The 19,084-nt window shown below is 39.7% G+C and overlaps 1 protein-coding gene across 1 annotated transcript in view; it reads left to right on the forward strand.

Annotated features, from left to right (window-relative positions):
• Positions 1-19,084, forward strand: part of kcnq1.1 (potassium voltage-gated channel, KQT-like subfamily, member 1.1) — a 192,109-nt gene that overhangs the window by 41,182 nt on the left and 131,843 nt on the right. The gene's annotated exons all lie outside the window — the stretch shown is intronic.

Below are 19,084 nucleotides of genomic sequence, written 5' to 3' on the forward strand. Positions count from 1 at the left end.
ATATATATATATATATAGATATTTTTTTTTTTTTCTTCATCATTTGTCTCCAAAACCAAAATGATCAATTTTGTGTTTAAATGAATAATGGAAAAACAGATAACGTCCGTTTCTAGTTTTCGTGACTTTTGCTCCGTGTACGGACTGAACCAGGACTAAAACAGAACTTAAAACAGGACTGAACAGGTCTAAACCAGCTCTAAACCAGAACTGAGCCAGGAGTAAACCGGTCTCAGTCCTCGTCTCAATCCCGGTCTGAGCCCCGGTGTCAGTCCTGGTCTCAGTCCCGGTCTGGTCCCAGTCTGGTCCCGGTTTCCTGATCACTTGACAGTCTACACGGGCGCACATCTGGGCCAGTCCTGACACTCCTGGTTCAGTCCTGGTTTAGCCCTGATTCAGTTCTGGTTTAGTCCTGGTTTAGGACTGAGACCAGGACCGGAACCGGGCCAGGACTGGGACTAAGACCGGGACTTTAGACTAGGACTGAGACCGGTTCAGTCCGGCATTGCAGTTACGGAAATGGGAAACGGCCGTTAACTTTATTTTATTTATTTTGGAGACAAATAATGAAGAAAACAGTTTTTTTTTTAGTTTCTTAATTTTGGTTTTATACTGAAAAAGGAATGAAAGAATGATACACGGATCACTACAGCCCATCGAGACCAATCAAGACCATCTTTGTCATTTCCTACATTTATTTGTATTTTACAGTTATTTTGACACATTTATACCAGTGTTTTTATAAATCTATCTCCATGTTATCTGATTAATGTTCATTTACACTCTGCACCTATTTTGTGGACCCTCACCCACAGTTTGAGAACCTCTTCTTTAATCCCACTTCTACTGGCACTTCACAGAAAACACCTTCAAAGTGAATCAAGTGGGTTTTTTCAAGTTCATAACATTTACAGGCACATCGTCTTACTGGTTTTGCAGTGATATTTAGCAGCCTCTGTGTATTCACCGGCCGTAATGAAATATGATCGCACTCGTCGAGTATCAGACCTCGAGTCCAAGACAAGACCGAGACCAAGCACCTTCAAGACCGAGTCCAAATGCACTCAAGTCCAAGACAAGACCCAGACCGTCTCGAGACAAAAAATGGTCTAAAGTACTACAGCACTAGTTCTAGGGCTGTGCTAAAACTTGAAAGCTCCATAGATTGCGATCTCTATTTTGGTCGATTTCGATGATGACGAATGTGCATCTTAATTGACAGGTCAACGGTCAATCGCATGAGGATTTACATTTTTGTTTTAGTAAAAAGTCAATCAGAGCCACAGTGAGTCTGTTTCCTCACAAGTCCTCATATTTTACAAGTTTTGACTTAAATCTGCACAATTTGAAGTCCAGTGTCTTCTTTTCTCTACCTCTGTGTGTGCAGAGCTGTCTGACCGCTCCTCCTCCCTCTCTGATCTAGCTCTTCACCTTTTCTCCTTTTCTTCTGCTTCTGATCATTATAATCCAAATTATAGAAAGTTAACGACAATTTTCTCACCGTTTATGAGTGAAACTTAAGACCTGATTTAGCGCACGGACACGCATTCCAAACCTTAAATGTGGATTTCTCTGGGATTATTGGTTCTAGCAACACGAAAATAAGCCGCAGTGATCCTGACTTTGCTCTTTATAGTTGTCTACATTTTCAATAAGATGAAAGAAGATCAAATCGAAAATCCAGATCGATTAATTTGGGAAAAAAATTCATGATTCTTTTTTTTTCCCCATATTGCCAGCGCTAGTTAGTAGTTAGTATTATTACTCTGGGAAAATTTTGGAACACTGGATTAAGTCCCTTGTATTTTTTCTTGTAGCTGTCAGAATTAGCCCACAAAAAACTTTAACATTATGAAAAATCCAGAAGATGTCAAACGGTACCACATAAACGACACTGACCTGAGTCCAGAGCCTTGGGTAAAATGATTGTTGAGCGTGTAAACCTTTTGTGTTTTATTTTAGATCAGGGGTGAGCAAACTAAGGCCCGCTGAACTTGAATAATAATAATACTGTATTTTCCGGGCTCTGGATTATAAGACGCACTGTCATTAAATGGTGTGTTTTCAAACTTTTTTCCCAAATAATCCGCTCCGTACTTTAAATGAAACACAACAGTTGGATGGGTCAGTGGGACTTTGTTTGGCGCGTTCACGGTGACTCTGGGCTTTGTTCAGTTGTGGCGTGTAGGGAGGGTGCTGTCTGGGACCGCTGGATTGTTGGCGTGTTCGCAGTGACTCAGGCTACGTTCACACTGCAGGGCTTAATGCTCAGTTCCGATTTTTTTATGAAATCCGATGTTTTTGCGAGGTCCTTCACATTTCCAATTAAATACGTTTTGTATGTGAACTCCAGTGTGAAAATTAAACAGCCCAAAAGTGTCCCGCATGTGCACTGGAGGACACGACGACGTCAACCGCAGCGAGCGTGCTCTGTGTTTACGGAAGTTGTCCAAACATGGACACGAGCATTGAGCACCTGGAGATTTTAAAGTTCCTCTCAAACCGGAGCCAGAACATGAACAACTTACTTGTTTTAAGGAGGAGATTGAGAAGGAGAAGGACGAGGTTTTTGGCCGTGGCGTTTTGTGGGGCAGAACGTGTGGATGTGGAGACGTAGCCAAGAGTGGTGAGTGGTGATGTGCTTCGCTTCAGTGACACGGAGTTCATTAACAATTTTCGCCTACTTCAGCGCAGAATAGTGACGTTTGTGGCTTGTTGATAACGTGTAGGTCGGATGAATGCGCTTTGGCCGTTCAGACTGAAGTCGCATGTCAAAAGATCGGATATGTATCGGTTTTAGGAGCACATATCCAAGTGGCCTGTGTCGTTCAGACTGTCATTAAAAGACCAGATACAGGTCACATAGGGGCCAAAAAATTGAATTTGGGTCACTTCAGGCTGCAGTCTGAACGTAGCCTCAGTTGTTCAGTTGTGTCTAGAAATGGCACATTGGACTCGCTTTTCCGGTTCGTTCCCCCGTTCCGTTCCTCGTCTGCGTGGAGTGATGAGTGTGGCTGCGGGTGTTTTTCACACACGGTCGCTGTCTGCTCCGTGTGTGTTTGCTTGCGCTGTGAGTGATGCGGCTTTGTAGTTTACTGAAGTCGTGCTGGAACACCTAAGTGGATTCGTGTTTAGGGCGCTCTGGCTTGTGGGGCGCGTGGTCGTTTTTTGATGGGGTTAGAGCAGGGGTGTCCAAATTTTTTTCATCAAGGGCCACATATCTAAACACAGACCAAGCAGAGGGCTGATCGAGGGCCGTAGACTGGTGCTTAATACAATGAATAATAGAAATCTGTGCACGTTTAACACGTTAGAATGAGCCATCGGTCTTTATTCATGCTAAGATCCATAAAACCACACAGTAAACATTCAATATTAGCTTCATCAAAGTAGATTTTCAAAAAACATGCAGTAAAAAGTTCATTTTTAATTGATAAGGTAATTTGGGCAAAGTCACCTGGAAGCCTGAGGGCCAAGAAACAATAGTCCGCGGGCCGCATTTGGCCCACGGACATGCTTGGGTTAGAGGCTTAAGAGCGCGCCTAATAGCCCAGAAAATACAGTAATAATATTAATGATAATTTTCCGTGTTTTAAAAGACATTTCAATAAATAGTAAATACCGTGGGACATGAAAGACACATATTTTGTTGAAATGCTTTGTAATGATTTTCAGTGATGGGACATTTCAATAACATGGCATATTTCTTTCTCTTATGACGTGGATTACCAAAAAACTCCATCCATCTGCTCCTGGTCCGGTCCTTCCATCAAATTTTAGAAGCCTTTGTGGTCCTTGAATCAAAAAGTCTGCCCACCCCTGTTTTAGATCATAATTATAAAGATAAAAGACATAAATAAACAGAAATAAACATGTTCTATACTTTAACAAGGGGACTGGCTTTACATTTTGTTCTTTTTGAATCTCATGGCTTAAAGTCCTTTCAAGTGACAGCAAGCACGTCTTTGGAGATGAATAACGGCACCACTCTCTGAAGCTATAGTGAATATTTTAACTAATCATGAAGGGAATTACTATACTAATTGGTTCTGTACTATCAGTCTGGATCAGCTCCTGTTGATTTGCAATTAGTCAATCACCGTCACAATGTCACTAGCATTCTTTGTTTTACCATTGCCCTGTTCATAATTATCTCTAAAGTAGTTTGTGTCATAACACTTCTCAACAAACTCATTTATAATCATCACTTACAATTAGTCAAACTTCTCTCACCTCGGAACAGTCAGAGTGTTTCGTGTTTTACTCTTTGATTTGGCAGAAGTCAACAATGTTATTTCCAATCAGTTTCATTTTTAACCTGTGTTTGCTTTATAGGCTTGGGTCATGTGCTTATCTGATTAGATAATCCGGCTATCAATAACGCCCATCTGAATTTTCTGCTTTCACCTACCCTCGAGGGAGAGAGATAGGGAGGGAGAAAAGGGGAGAGGGAGAAAGAGAAGAGATTAAAGTGTTAAATCATGATCAATGTATGTTATAGTTTAATACTAAGCACGTCTTCTTTAAACATAAAGAAGATCTATCGTGCTTGTTTCTGCTATATAGTTAGAATCTATGACACCTGGGGATGTTAGGATTTGGACCTTTTAAAACGCTATATTCATTTAAAACCACTTAATAAAAAGGAACACATCCACTGACTTCCTTGTTAGAAAATTGTGGTTCCCAATGGGAGCTGACGTCGCCGCCGTAAACGTCATCACATCTGATTGATAACAACAACAATTGATAACAACATTGATAGCAAGTCATGCTCACAAAGCATTTTTTTTTTTTTTTTTTTAATGGCCATGCGATTAAGATAATTAAATTAAATAGAGACTGAAGTACGTCACAGTGGGAATGCCCCAGAGGAAGTGAAAACAGGTTGATCAGAGAAATGACATCTTGAATACAGGAGAATAATAATGATGCATGAATCACTACAATACAATACAACTTGGAGGGAGTAAATGCAGCGACGTGCAGTCAGGGGAGGGTCATTTTGAGAATAAAAAATTGCTCAGAGTAAGAACAAATGCATACCGTATTTTTCGGACTATAAATCGCTCCGGAGTATAAGTCGCACCAGCCAAAAAATGTCATCTTGAAAGGCAAGTTATAGTAATAACAATAGAATAAAGAACAACAAACTGAATAGGCATTAATATGTTAACGTAACATATTAACAATTATTCAGATAACTATAGCATCAGAACATAAGTTTACCAAAGTCTCAATCTCACTCCAAATCCCTAAATCCATTGAATCCCTTGAATTCTTCATCCTCAGTGTCAACTCTGCGCAACTTCGGTTGTGACTGAATTCCATGCTTTGTCGTCCAGTGACTCCAGGATAGTTGCATGGTGCACCCTCCCAGTTGCTGTGAAGCTGTGTTCCAGTCCCTCACAAGTGTCTTGCTCACTCCAAACTTTCTTATTGCTGCTGTTTTCTACTGCATATTTCACTACTTGCAGCAGGACAGTGGCTTTTGCTGAGATATGTGCAAAAAACGATACACAATCCTGGTCATGTGACCCCCCAAACCATGAAAAATAAGTGTGACTTATAGTGCAAAAAAATACAAACTATTTAAAGTACCGTATATATATGATATAATGCAAAGAGACAGGAGGTGAGGCTCGTTTCATGCCGATACCGTAGCCACATACACACTCAACAGGACACGTTCATCCTGTGCACTCTCGCTGTTTCTCCACTTAAAGTGATCAAATACTTTTATATATCAGCTTGTTTTGAGTTATTTGTCTTATCGCCAGGACAATTACTGAGCACTGTGCACAAGTGAGCACGTTTAGTGAGTTAACCTGACATCAAGCGTGTCTGTGGGCGCATATTTACTACAAAAAGTTTCAACTACATGGTGTCAAATTTCACTGCACAGTTTGAGCCTTTTAACGGCTAAAGAAATAACTTGCAAACATGTAAAATATAATCTTAGTGTGGACATTCTGATCATAAACTGTGCAGGAAACTTAAATCTAATCAACTCCTCCAGCGCAGTTTGGTGCTGAGCTCATTTGAGTCGCTCGTCCTCGGTGCGGATGAACCCGGGTTCAAGCTTCATTTTGGATTTTTTATTTAACTTTTTCCCCTTTCCTGCATAAACTAAACAATTAAACCTTGATGCTTATATTAGTAAATGTGATTCTCATGTTTTTGTAAAGAAAATATAAGCAGCTTAGTGCCCATCAGCATTTTTGAGCCTCACCAGCTTGTAAATCATCTGTAAATGAGAAGAGTAAACAACTCTAATATGGTTACATTTCGAATAATAGGCTTTGAAATAAGGACTTGGACACAGGAAATATAAAATACATCCAGGCTATATAGTACAAGACGTGGGATATAAGTAAATAAAGATGAAAAGGGTTATACTACATCAGGTTGAATTATTGTAAGGCTGTATGAAGTACGCTTTGAATCCTTTTTTTTTTTTTTTTTCTTTAATCATTCAAAGACAAACTTCTCCCAAACAAATCTATACAGTACCACCTATTACCACTGCACTCTACTTCCCGCTAACTGACCGTTTACTTGTGTAGGTCTATCAGGACTGTCCACTCCACTCCCTCACAGCAGCTCACCGGCCCGGGAGTGAGATAAATGGACTTCCTCGTACTGTCTGTAGAGGGGGAAGGGGGTTGTGAGGAGAGGGACTGAGGCGCAGCGGCAAATCTCAGTCAATGTTTCTGAGCACCGGAGCGTGGCAGCCTGGGAGAAATGTACCAGTCCGAACAGCTTTAACAAACAAGGCAGTGTCAGAGTGGTGCCCTGGGTGTAAAGGTCCAGTCCGGGGTTATGTACTACAAAGTCCACTCTAGTCCTGTTGTAGACTCAGTTTTTATCCTGTTCCGATCCTGGTTTAGTTCCGGGTCTAGTCGTTCACAGATAGATTTTCTGTTTTCTGATCTATGGTTAAATGTTGTCCCTTATCAAAAGTAGGGCCCGACTGATATGGATTTTGTTGCGGCCGATATGATACAGATAAAATGGGAGTTGGAGCTGCCGATAGCCGATATAATTGCCGATATATTTAGTGATGTAAAAATTCACTGTAAATCTTGAATTGTTAAAAACAAAAAAAAAATGGTTTGGCTGTAGTGGATTTTAAATTAGGTTTATTTAAGCAACATTTTTCGTTATTCTGCCGTCTTTACATCATATTTACTCACAGTAGGTGGACTAATGGCATTTTTGCATGTCTAGCTACTTGTAAAGAAAGTAAACTACCGCTATTAGCCTTTAGAGGTAAATGCATGCGCGCCGCGGTAATTAATTATATGCATAACAGTCGATCATTCAGACCTCTATTCACAGCTCATTTACATAGCAATGCTGGTCCAGTAACATATATACGCTATATATATATATAATATAGGCTACGTTCAGACTGCAGGACTTAATGCTCAATTCCGATTTTTTAAATGAAATCCGATGTTTTTGTGAGGTCATTCACATTTCCAATTAAATGTGACTTGTATGTGAACTCCAGTGTGAACAGTAAACGACCCGAAAGTGTCCCGCATGCACATTGGAGGACACGATGACATCAACTGCAGCGAGCGTGCTCTGTGTTTACGGAAGTTGTCCAAACATGGACGCGAGCATTGAGCACATGGCGATTTTAAAGTTGCTCTTGTACCGGAGCCAGAACATGAACAACTTACTTGTTTTAAGGAGATTGAGAAGGAGAAGGACGAGGTTTTAGGCCATGGTGTTTTGTGGGACAGCAGCAGCAGCGTCCGCTGAAAGGAACGTGTGGATGTGGAGACGTCGCCAAGAGTGGTGAGTGGTGATGTGCTTCACTTCAGTGACATGGAGTTCATTAACAATTTTCATCTACTTCAGTGTAGAATAGTGACGTTTGTGTCTTGTTGATAAAGTGTAGGTCAGATGAATGCGCTTTGGCCGTCCAGATTGAAGTCGCATGTCAAAAGATCGGATATGTATCGGGTTCAGGAGCACATATCGAAGTGACCTGGGTCGCATTTGAAAAAAATCTGATCTGTGTCGTTTAGACTGTCATTAAAAGATCAGATACAGGTCACATAGGGGTCCAAAAAATCGAATTTGGGTCACTTCAGGCTGCAGTCTGAACACAGCCATAGTCACTTTACAATAGTCCAATAGAAAACAGCCTGTTTATGTGTGAGAGCTACAGCAACTAATCACTAACCAATAAGAAAGAACCAAAACTAGCTTCAAAACCGACACATTTCCAACACTCAGCGCTCACACAGGCTCCTCCTCACATCACAAGTCTGCACTAATAAATGTCCTTTTAATCCAGACTCAAACCGTTTGCCCGTAAAAAGAATATAACCTCAGTGTTGCACATGGATCTGTATCTGCGGGTGTAAACAAGAGCACGTGAGTGACGTGACTCTGGAGGTGTGTTCACGGTCAGCACGGCCACACACAAAGACAAATGACTCTGCAGATAAATACTGATGTGGAGCCACATATAAGGACATTTATCTGTCTGTAAATTGGATCAAATGAACATAATGTAGAGAGTCTAAGATTTATAATGAAGTATAACATGCCCACGTGAAATATCGGCAAGATTTAGGCCAATACCTGATATGTTTCCAAGTGCACATATCGGCCAACCGATATATTGGTCGGGCTCTAATCAAAAGCATACCTGGAGTTTTGTTTTGTTTCATTAAAAGCCAAACCCATGATTTTTTAGGCTGAGTTCTTCTCTTCTCTCAGGGCCTGTTTACGCGAGAACGCTTGTGGGTAAAAACAACAAAATATTTTATCAAAATATTTTATGACAGCGTTTTTGGGGCTTAAAACCGCAAAAATCTGCAACCAGCCTCCAGAGTGGAAAAACTGAATATGCCCAACCGTAGCGTGTTCGTCTATACTGCTCAAGACGCAAAACTCTGCTCAGATCTGCTCACGTTGTGTACGCGTTTATGTCACATACATCACCACCGAGCCGCCTGGCATGCATACCCAATCGAATTCCACACACAGATTTCCTCGGAAACAGAAACGCTCGTCTAAACACAGAATAAAAAGTGAAGACAACGACGCCACTTTTGTGTCTTCTGTTCAGACCGTCATCGTATAAACGTAGCCTCAAGCTGAAAACACTCTGCTCCACCAGTGTGTTTTTAAAGTCCATACACCTTCACTAGAATAAAAGAAAGAAAAAAAGATAATTTCAGTCCTCGTAATGTCATTTTCTACTGAACAATGGAGCTGTTCACTTTAAAACTACCACTACATGACATCTCAAGATGGAACAGAGCGTTTTGAGCTTTGGAGATGTAGACGGACTGATAATAAAGGTTTGTTTTTGAGGAGGTAACAACGTTCCAACATGGCTTAAACATCACAAGAATCCATTTTGTGTAACCTTTAAATTGCATGTTAGAAAATGCCAGAACACTCTGTAATGACCCTCATTTACACACCAGTACAATCACAAATCAAAGCATAACCTATAGACATCCACAGTCTATCTCTGCCCATTACTACAACTCCATCACTCGGCAAACCGCTGCTGCACGGAATCACGCCAATTCCATCTCTCCTTCACATACAAATGTCTGGTGAAGCCATGTGAAAGTATAGAACATGTTTATTTCATGATATGTATGTTTAGCTTCTCTCCTTGCCAGTAGCATGTCAAAGAAGGTTTAGTAATCACTAGATGTTTACTAGAAGCGCACAAGTTCAGAAATGTAAACTGAAAGTCTGTAAGCTCAGGTACTGGTTTAACATGCTAATTATTGGTTCCACAAACTTCCCATGTTAATCTTATGGTAAGTTATTTCAAAAACAGCAGTCACGTTTTTGGGGTTGAATAATGGCATTACTTACTGAAGCTTGTGTTCTGGAAACTTGATACATGTATAAGGTGACCACGTTTTCCAAATCAAAAACTAGGACTGGAGGTTGGTAATAATGACTCTGTGAAACGAGAGCGTAATCAAGGAAAATTGTTCCGCACTCGGTCCATTCATGACTAACACGTGAGTCAGTATAGTCACATTTTCCTTGTGTTTTGGTCATTTTTAAGCAGCTTTTTTGTATTTTATTTAAGCAAATGACAATGTACCGTATTTTTCGGACTATAAGGCACACCGGATTAGGCACACTATAAATAATGTTGAATTCTCTCGTCTATTTTCTTACATAAAATGCACCAGATTATAAGGAGCATTAAGGGAAACAAATGGATAACACTTCAGACTGATCCCTTAGCCCAGGCGTCCGCGATCCATTGGCAGATCATGGCGTAATTCTTGGTGAATGTGCTGTGAATGTGAATGTGGGTGGCTAATTTAAGTTTTTTTTGTTTGTTTTTTTAGTTCCTATGAGGACGACTCAAATATACATTGAGTAATAATGTGTTTAAAGCAGCTTTGCACACATTTATTTACGCTTTACAGAAATTAAACTTAAAACCACATGGCTAATTTGCATAAACTATAAGCGCTGAAAAAAAAACAACAACAGCTCGTTCCTTGTGCGGTGATGCGGTTCAGCTTCTGTCGGACTACAGGACAAGACTCAGTGGAATATACTTTTCAGAGATTGTAAGACTGCAGGTCATACATAGACCGTATATATGAATGGACATATATTTTCTGTAGCATTTCATTGATGCCATAAATGCCGACACAGAATTATACTTCGCCCTTTACTCCATGAAGCTTCTGACTACAGTAGCCATAATGCTTAGACAATCCATCAAGTTGTGTGGCTTTGTAGTTTACCAAAGTCGTACTGAAACATTTTGACAAATTGTACCACATAAAATCGTTTCGAGGTCAGTAAGCACAACCAGAATTAATATATAAGTCGCACCGGATTATAAGGCGCACTGGTGATTTTTGAGAAATTTTTTAGATTTTAAGTGCACCTTATAGTCCGAAAAATACGGTATGTCTCTCTTTACTGTTGGCAGGGATTGGTCAGATTGGTCAAATTTCTGGGACATTTCTTTTATAAAACTGGGATAAATCTGCTGGAACAGGGGACACAGGGCTCAAAACTGGGACTATCCCGGGTCAGTACGAACGTCTGGTCATTCTATAAATAAATGTATGATAGCAAATATCAAAGACTACAATTTTAGGTAACATAATGTCCTTTTAACACAACACAATTCTTCTTTTATTTTCTGTGCATAATCTGCTAACCCTTTTGTTTTTACCTGTACAGACGTGAAACGCATTTGATGATTGAACAAGTTTAGCTGTTCACATTTCAGTGTTTTCTTAAATCTTACTGCTCCTGGGTGGATTTCGAATGTGCGCTCCGAGTAGAATCCTCATTTAAAAACATAAATCACACATCTCGCCGCAAAACTGTCCCGAAAAATCACAATAAACTGTTTTTCCATAATCGTTGAGCCCCAGCAAAGTCCAGAGCATACAACAAGAATCTCTGAGTAGTCTTCCTGGCAGTTCACTGATAGCAGTTTATTTACACGGCAACAGATAAAACTAGCATCGCGCTGTCCCCCAGGGCTCTGGTACACACCTCCACTGCCCCGAGCTAAAGCTGCACAGGACTGGCCTGAGGAGCAGCGGTCAGCAGTAACACACACACACTGACCACGCTGTGTATCAGTGTGTCTGCTTGTTAGAACTCTCCCTGTGAGACCATGCACTGCTTCCTGCCAATTTAACTCAACATGCAAGTAAATATGTACAAGTCGAATACAGAATCTTGAATTGCAAACTTTACTTTGATGAGCTGTGGCAAAGCGAGACGAGGTGAGTTTATTTGTAGAGCACAATTTGTACGCAAAGTAATTCAAAGTGCTTTACAGAATAAGAAATACATTAAAATCACAACAATCACAATACAAACAAATCAAAACATAAATGATGGTCATAAAATTAAAAAATAGAAATATTGAATGAGAGAGAAGAGTGCAGAATGAAAAATGAAAACCTTTCAATCATATGCACAGCTGAACAGAACTAGCCAGGCTAGAGCCACCTAGTGCCTCTGCTCAATTTCATTTCTCTCCAGCAACTAGGTCAGGAATCATAATATAATAGATGGTTCACAAAAAGTGAGAGTTCAGGCACCAGCCAATCAGCGAAGAGTCATATTTTCAGTGTTGTCAACGATTCCCGAGATCGAGGATTTAAAGCCAAAATAAAGAGAATGTTTGGTGAATTTTATCAACGGGAAAGATATTATTGCCCTTATTCCTGCGGGATTTGAGAAAAGTTTAATATACCAGTTAGCCCCGTTAGCGGCGCATTACATACATCATGACCAAATAGCAGCGATTGGTAAAATGATAAAAAAAAGTACCTGCCTACCGTCAAGCGAACAAAATCTAAGGCTGCGAGGTCAGACGGTTTGTACGAAGTGAAATTAAGTAAAACCAGTTGATGAATCAGGCTAGAATTGAACTGTTTTGAGTCTGGATTTAAACAGCATCAAAGTAGAGGCCTGTCTCACATGTTCAGGAAGACTGTTCCAGAGCTGTGACAGATTTTAAGTCCATGCACAAAAATATTAAATAGTTTTTCCTATGTATTGGTGAAAAAATGTCTTGACCCACTACAGACATATTGTATTATTGCTTTCTGCATCTAGAGCAGACATGTCAAACTCAGGCCCAGGGACCAAATTTGGCCCATGATATAATTATCTTTGGTCCGCGAGATCAAATCAAATATGTATTAGAGCTGCTTGCCGGCTACAGATAGATTATAGAGACATTATTTATTTAAAATGTTGTTATTATTTTATTTTATGCTTGTTCTGGATTCAGTGTTTAAGAAAAACTATTATTAAACATTTATTTTAATAAGAAAAGGTTTAACATTACATATCTCGAAAGAAGAGAAAACATGCAGATGTTGTGGAAATTTGGAGTAAATATTTAGTTTGGCCCACAACTCAGTCCCAGTTTTTAATTTTGGCCCTCTGTGAATTTGAGTTTCACACCCCAGATCTGGTGTTTTAATGTCTGAGAATCAGGAAGTTAGCATGCTGTTCGCTTTACTGTCACAGCATTAAAAAATAGAAAATGCTTATAAACTCATTGTGGTGAATAATTAAATTGCTGACAATGCAAAAGATAAGTGAGGCATAACTTTGGACCACTGTAAAGTACCAAACAAACAAAAACTTTATCCATCCTGAAATGTGAAAAGGTGCCATTTTGTTTAAAGTGCTCACATTACACTATTTTCTGATCCATGTTATGATCTTCATTAGAAATATACCTGGAGTTGACTTTTGTTTCACACACATCCTGCGTATACTGGAGATGTTCTTCTCTCAACGTGATGTCATGTGGTAATACAGGAAGTGCCCCACTGTGTGTTGAAACTCCATACAGCTTCACTGGAAATGTCTGGATAATTTCATCCCTGGAATTGACCATCTCTGCTGAATAAAAGGTAAAAGATCGTTGTAAACTTGAAAACTACCTGCTCATGACATCACAAGGTGGAAGAGCATTTTGAGCTTTGGGGATGTAGCCAGACTAATAATAAAAGTTTACTCAAACATGTGAATGAAACAACTCAAAACTCCAGGTATGTTTGATGGAGTAACATGACCATGACCATAATAACATGACCAAAGCTCACAAGAATCCATTTTGTGCAATTGAAGACCTTTAAATAGGGTCTACAATGCATTTTACTTCAATTTATTTATTTACAAATGCTGAAAACTAAATAAATATTTTAAAACGAAGGCTCTATGCTGCCTCTGAATGAAACCATTTGAATGCAGGTCTGGTGCTCTGCATGTGGGAGAAGAACAGAGCTAATATCATTGGAACATATCGATTCGTGTTGATGAAAATCTCTTCCCTTCCCTGATCTCAGGTCCAGAGTGGACAGTGGTGAAGAGCAGTGGTCAGCAGGATCAGACTGACCTCTCCTGTGTGTCACTGTGTCTGCTTATTACCACTCTCCCTCTGATCCAAGACACTATTTCTGCCCATTTAGCTCAGAATTCAAAAACAAAAAGAAACTGAAGGTAAAATTAGACTGATACTTTTGACTAAGATCCAGTTACTTCATTAAATCTTCGTTAATCAGTTAATAGTCTGTCAGTGTTTTCCCTCATTTATCCAGGAGTGGTCGAAGGTCAAAGAACCATTCACCCATTCATACTCACTCATTCACCATTATGAGATGGGTTAAGTGTCTTGTTCAAGGACACAACAACAGCAATCTGTGGGAGATGGAATTGCACTGCCAACCCGTAAGTCAGTGGATCTGACCGCTCAAACAGATCAGTGGACCAACCAACCGAGCTACCGCCGTTTTTCAAAGATAGTGATCTGCACCAGGTTTTTGCCATTGAGATATTTCAGTTTATATTTTTAGAAGCCATTTTCAGTGTGAAAGTGCGTAGCAGCAGTTTGTATCTGTACCTTCAGACTGATCATGGCTTCTGGATGGCAGCTGAAACATCTCAATTAAAAAACACTGTCAGATGAGGATTCTTGAAACATTTTTTTTCCATCTAATTTGATTGATCTTGTTTAAAAATATGTCTGATTTGTTAAACCTACTATTTTTACTAGATGCACTACACATTTATTTATTTATTGAAGCCTGCCTACCCACAAATCAGACCTGTATTTTAGTCTAGTGGTGTCAACTGTTTGTCACCATGGAGATAGACAAGTTTAATGCAACATGCCAAAGCAATAATAACATCTCCAGGGAGGAAAAAACTGATGGCGACCCTGTATCAGAAAAAGTAGTGTAGTGGTTCTTTAAAGCAAAATTATTTGCCTTTTAAACATGACAAAATCTAAAAAATGTATATTCAAAACGATGGATATTATAGTTTTGTCTGCTAACAAAGGACAGTGGAAATATGTTAGTCAGGCTGGCGCCACCGAGTGCCTCCGCTCGATTTCATTTCTTTCCAGCAACTAGGTCAGGAATCAGAATACACTAGACCAGACATGTCAAACCCAGGCCCAGGGGCCAAATTTGGACCGCAATATAATTATATTTGGCCTGCGAGATCATATCAAATATGTATTAGAGCTGCCTGCCAGATACAGATAGACTATAGAGACATTATTTATTTAAAATTTTGGGTAACACTTTAGATTAGGGACCACAAATTTATAGCTAGTTAATAGTAAAATGCATAATAAGTGCTTAACTACATCTTTGTTAGTATTTGTAAAATACTTGCATTTTTGTCTAAGGCCGTATTTTGCGAGTACTAACCCATTAACTATTTTCTTCCCATTAAAATACTGGAGATTACAATCGATGTTTCTGTGCATACACTGACATCTTAATAAGCAGTAATAAGTGTTTCATTAATACCAACTAATAGCTAAGTAAAAAGCTAATTAGCAAACCGATTACCACTTAGTTAGAGACTAATATGTGGTCCCTAAACAAAAGTGTTACCAAATTTTGTTATTATTTTATTTTATGCTTGTTCTGGATTCAGTGTTTAAGCAAAACAAAACCATTATTAAACATTTATTTTAATAAGAAAAGATTTGACATTGATGTTGATGAAATTTTTCAATAAATATTTAGTTTGGCCCACGACTTAGTCCCATTTTTTAATTTTGGCCCTCTGTGAATTTGAGTTTGACACCCCTGCATTAGACGGTTTGCAAGAACCCCGGAAGTACATGTTTGGGCACCAGCCAATCAGTGAAGAGTCATACATTCTGTGTTGGCATTGATTCCTGACATCGAGGATTTAAAGCCGGAACAAAGAGAATGTTTCGTGAATTTAATCCAAGGGAAAGACGTTATTGCTCTTCTTCCTACGGGATTTGGGGAAAGCTTAATATACCTTTCAGCCTCGTTAGTGGTGCATTACATACATCACCACCAAATAGCAGTGATTGGTTAAATGAAAAAGTACCCGCCTACATTCGAACGAAGGAATTCTAATGCTTTTAACGGTCAGACGGCTTCTACGAAGTGAAATCGGCTGATGAATCAGGCTAAAATATATGGGAACAAGACCCAAATAAAATACTGAATTTACAGTAAGTCTGGCTCTCTGAACTTGTAGGAGAAGAAGTAATGCAATACAAGTAATACAATTTGAATAGACACTTGCCCAAACACTCTAGCCGAGACTGGACTGAGGTGAGGAGCAGTGGTCAGCAGTATCAGGCTGACCATTTCTGTTTGTCTGCTCATTAGAACTCTCTCTCTGATCCAGTCTTCTGTTCCCTGCTCTTTCAACTCAGCACGGTCTCTTAAAAACAAATTACGCTGGATAGTTTTGACTATTTGAGGGTGAGTTTAAAGCGCCCTTATTATGCTATTTTCTGATCTATATTATAACATAAGTAAAATTAAAATACCTCCTCTTTAATGTATTTTTTGTGGGTTTTTACTTAAAAGAAAGTTGAAATATGTTAAACTATGACTAGTATTCATCATCATCATCATTATCATCATCATCATCTTTATTCCGGACTCATGGTCCATTTTACAAACAGACAAGGACAGTGACAATACAAAACAATAAACATTCATGTTTTTAAAAGACAACCGCACCAGTGTCTCCACATACTGGACTGATATCTTATATTTGTGAGTGACATTATTATTTCATTGTCTGATTTGTTCAGTCTGCAGATGAAACTGTACATTAAAATTCTTAGTGCAGCTTGCAAAGTGTTCACTCGTGCAGTAACAAACATTTCAGTCGCACTCGTTCATCGTGGCCTCCACACCTCAAGGCACCCGTAAAGCGTCATTGTAGGCCACCTGCAGTCTTTGCAAACTGGCTTTTTTATAATTAATCCAGAGGTGAGCTGTGTACAACGGTGAACCATATGATTTAAATAATAACAACTTTACATCATTTGTACAAGAACCAAACGTACGCATTAGGCTGCATTCAGACTGCAGTCTTAAGTGACCCAAATCCAATTTTTTGGCCCCTATGTGACCTGTATCTGATCTTTTAATGACAGTCTGAATGACACAGATCTGATTTTTTCAAATGTGACCCAGGCCACTTGGATATGTGCTCCTGAAACCGATAAATATCTGATGTTCTGACATGCGACTTCAGTGTGAACGGCCAAAGCGCATTTGTCCGACCAATGCGTTATCAACAAGTCACAAGCGTCACTATTCTGCGCTGAAGTAGGCGAAAATTGTTAATGAACTCCGTGTCACTGAAGTGAAGCACATCACCACTCACCACGCTTGGCTACGTCTCCACATCCACACGTTCCTTTCAACGGACGTCGCTGCCGCTGTCCTTCTCCTTCTCAATCTCCTCCTTAAAACAAGTAAGTTGTTCATGTTCTGGCTCCGGTACGAGAGGAACTTTAAAATCTCCAGGTGCTCAGTGCTCGCCTCCATGTTTGGACAACTTCCGTAAACACAGAGCACGCTCACTGTGGTTGACGTCATCGTGTCCTCCAGTGCACATGCGTGACACTTTTGGCCCGTTTAAGGTTCACACAGGAGATCACATACAAGTCGCATTTAATTGGAAATGTGAACGACCTCGCAAAAACATCGGATTTCACAAAAAAATCGGAATTGAGCGTAAAGCCCTGCAGTGTGAACGTAGCCTTAGAGTATTTGCCTGAGCATAGAGCGCCCTACACTGTCTGTACACATCATCATCATCTGTCATGTCCGCAGTGATGATATACCCCAGATATTAAATTTTTGTTGTAACAGACAACACAACATTTGACAGACAAAACTCGGGAAATCTCATGTGCTTATCTTCTTTGGTCCTACAGATCATGACCATACTCTTGTTTGCATTATACTTTAGATCATGCTCCACACCGTAAGCTGAACAGATATTCCAGCGGTGCTCGGACTGAAAACAACCAAATCATCTGCATACATTAAATGATTCACAACAAGATTTCCAGCCACACAGCCAGTTTTACATGTTCTAAGCTTTGGTGACAATTCATCTATTGTTTTATCTGGTTAAAAAATGCAAAGTTGGTCAGCTGGAATGTGTGTTTACAAAAAAAATCACAAAAAATTGAATTGTCTGGTGCATGTAGGAGAAAAAGTATTACCATATAAGTAATAACCTCATTTGAATTGATAGTACTCTGATAGATCGATAGTACTGGCTGGACTGTGGTGAGGAGGAGCAGTGGTCAGCAGTACACACAGAGTCATTAGAACTCCATTTCTCTGCTGCTCGGCTCGAGACTTGTAACGATTCTTTGGTTCCTGCCGGTTCAGCTCAGCCTGCAAAAATAATCTCCTCCAACACGACCCTGAATTGAGACTATCATGATTTTTTTTGTTTTTTTGTTTTGTTTGCTGTTTGCTTTGAACATCATTTGTCACCTGGGAGCAATAACATTGTCTAATCACGAAAAAATTATTTCACTCCGTCAATGTTTATCCGTGGATTTATTCAAAGGCGCTGAACCTGATTTTGACTTAAAAATGTGAAAAACTGAACATGTTAAACAGTTTGCAGTGGGCCAAGGTTATTCCTCACTTACTTTATGCATTCTAAGCATTCTAATTATTCACCAATGAGTTTATAAGTGCTTTTCACAACTTTCAGAGTGCACTTGATTCTGTGGCAATAACTCACTTTGTAATTAGATTCAGCAGCAGTACATAGCAGACTTATTTTGACCTCAAGAGCTGCCACCTGTACTAGGGAAAAACATATGCTCAAATACATGGGGAGAAGAATGTGTAACTTTTTGGTGCCTCCGCTCAATTTCATTTCTCTCCAGTGACTAGATAAGGAATCAGAATACACTAGATGGTTTGCAAGCACCCCGAAAGTTGTAAATCGTGCACCGTTGAGCGAACGAATCCTAAAGCTGCGAGGTCAGACGGTTTCCACAAAGTGAAACCGGCTGATGAAGCAGGCTACCATGGCAAGGCAAGTTTATTTGTATAGCACAATTTGTACACAAAGTAATTCAAAGTGCTTTACAGAATAAGAAATACCGTATTTTCCGGGCTATTAGATGCGCTCGTAAGCCTCTAAAGACATCAAAAAATGGCCACGCGCCCCGCAAGCCAGAGCGCCCTATACACGAATCCACTCGGGTGTCCCAGCACGACTTCAGCAAACTACAAAGCCGCAC

This window comes from Boleophthalmus pectinirostris, unplaced genomic scaffold, assembly GCF_026225935.1.
Source record: "Boleophthalmus pectinirostris isolate CB_2022bp ecotype Guang Dong unplaced genomic scaffold, ASM2622593v1 HiC_scaffold_19, whole genome shotgun sequence".
Lineage (NCBI taxonomy): Eukaryota > Metazoa > Chordata > Actinopteri > Gobiiformes > Gobiidae > Boleophthalmus > Boleophthalmus pectinirostris.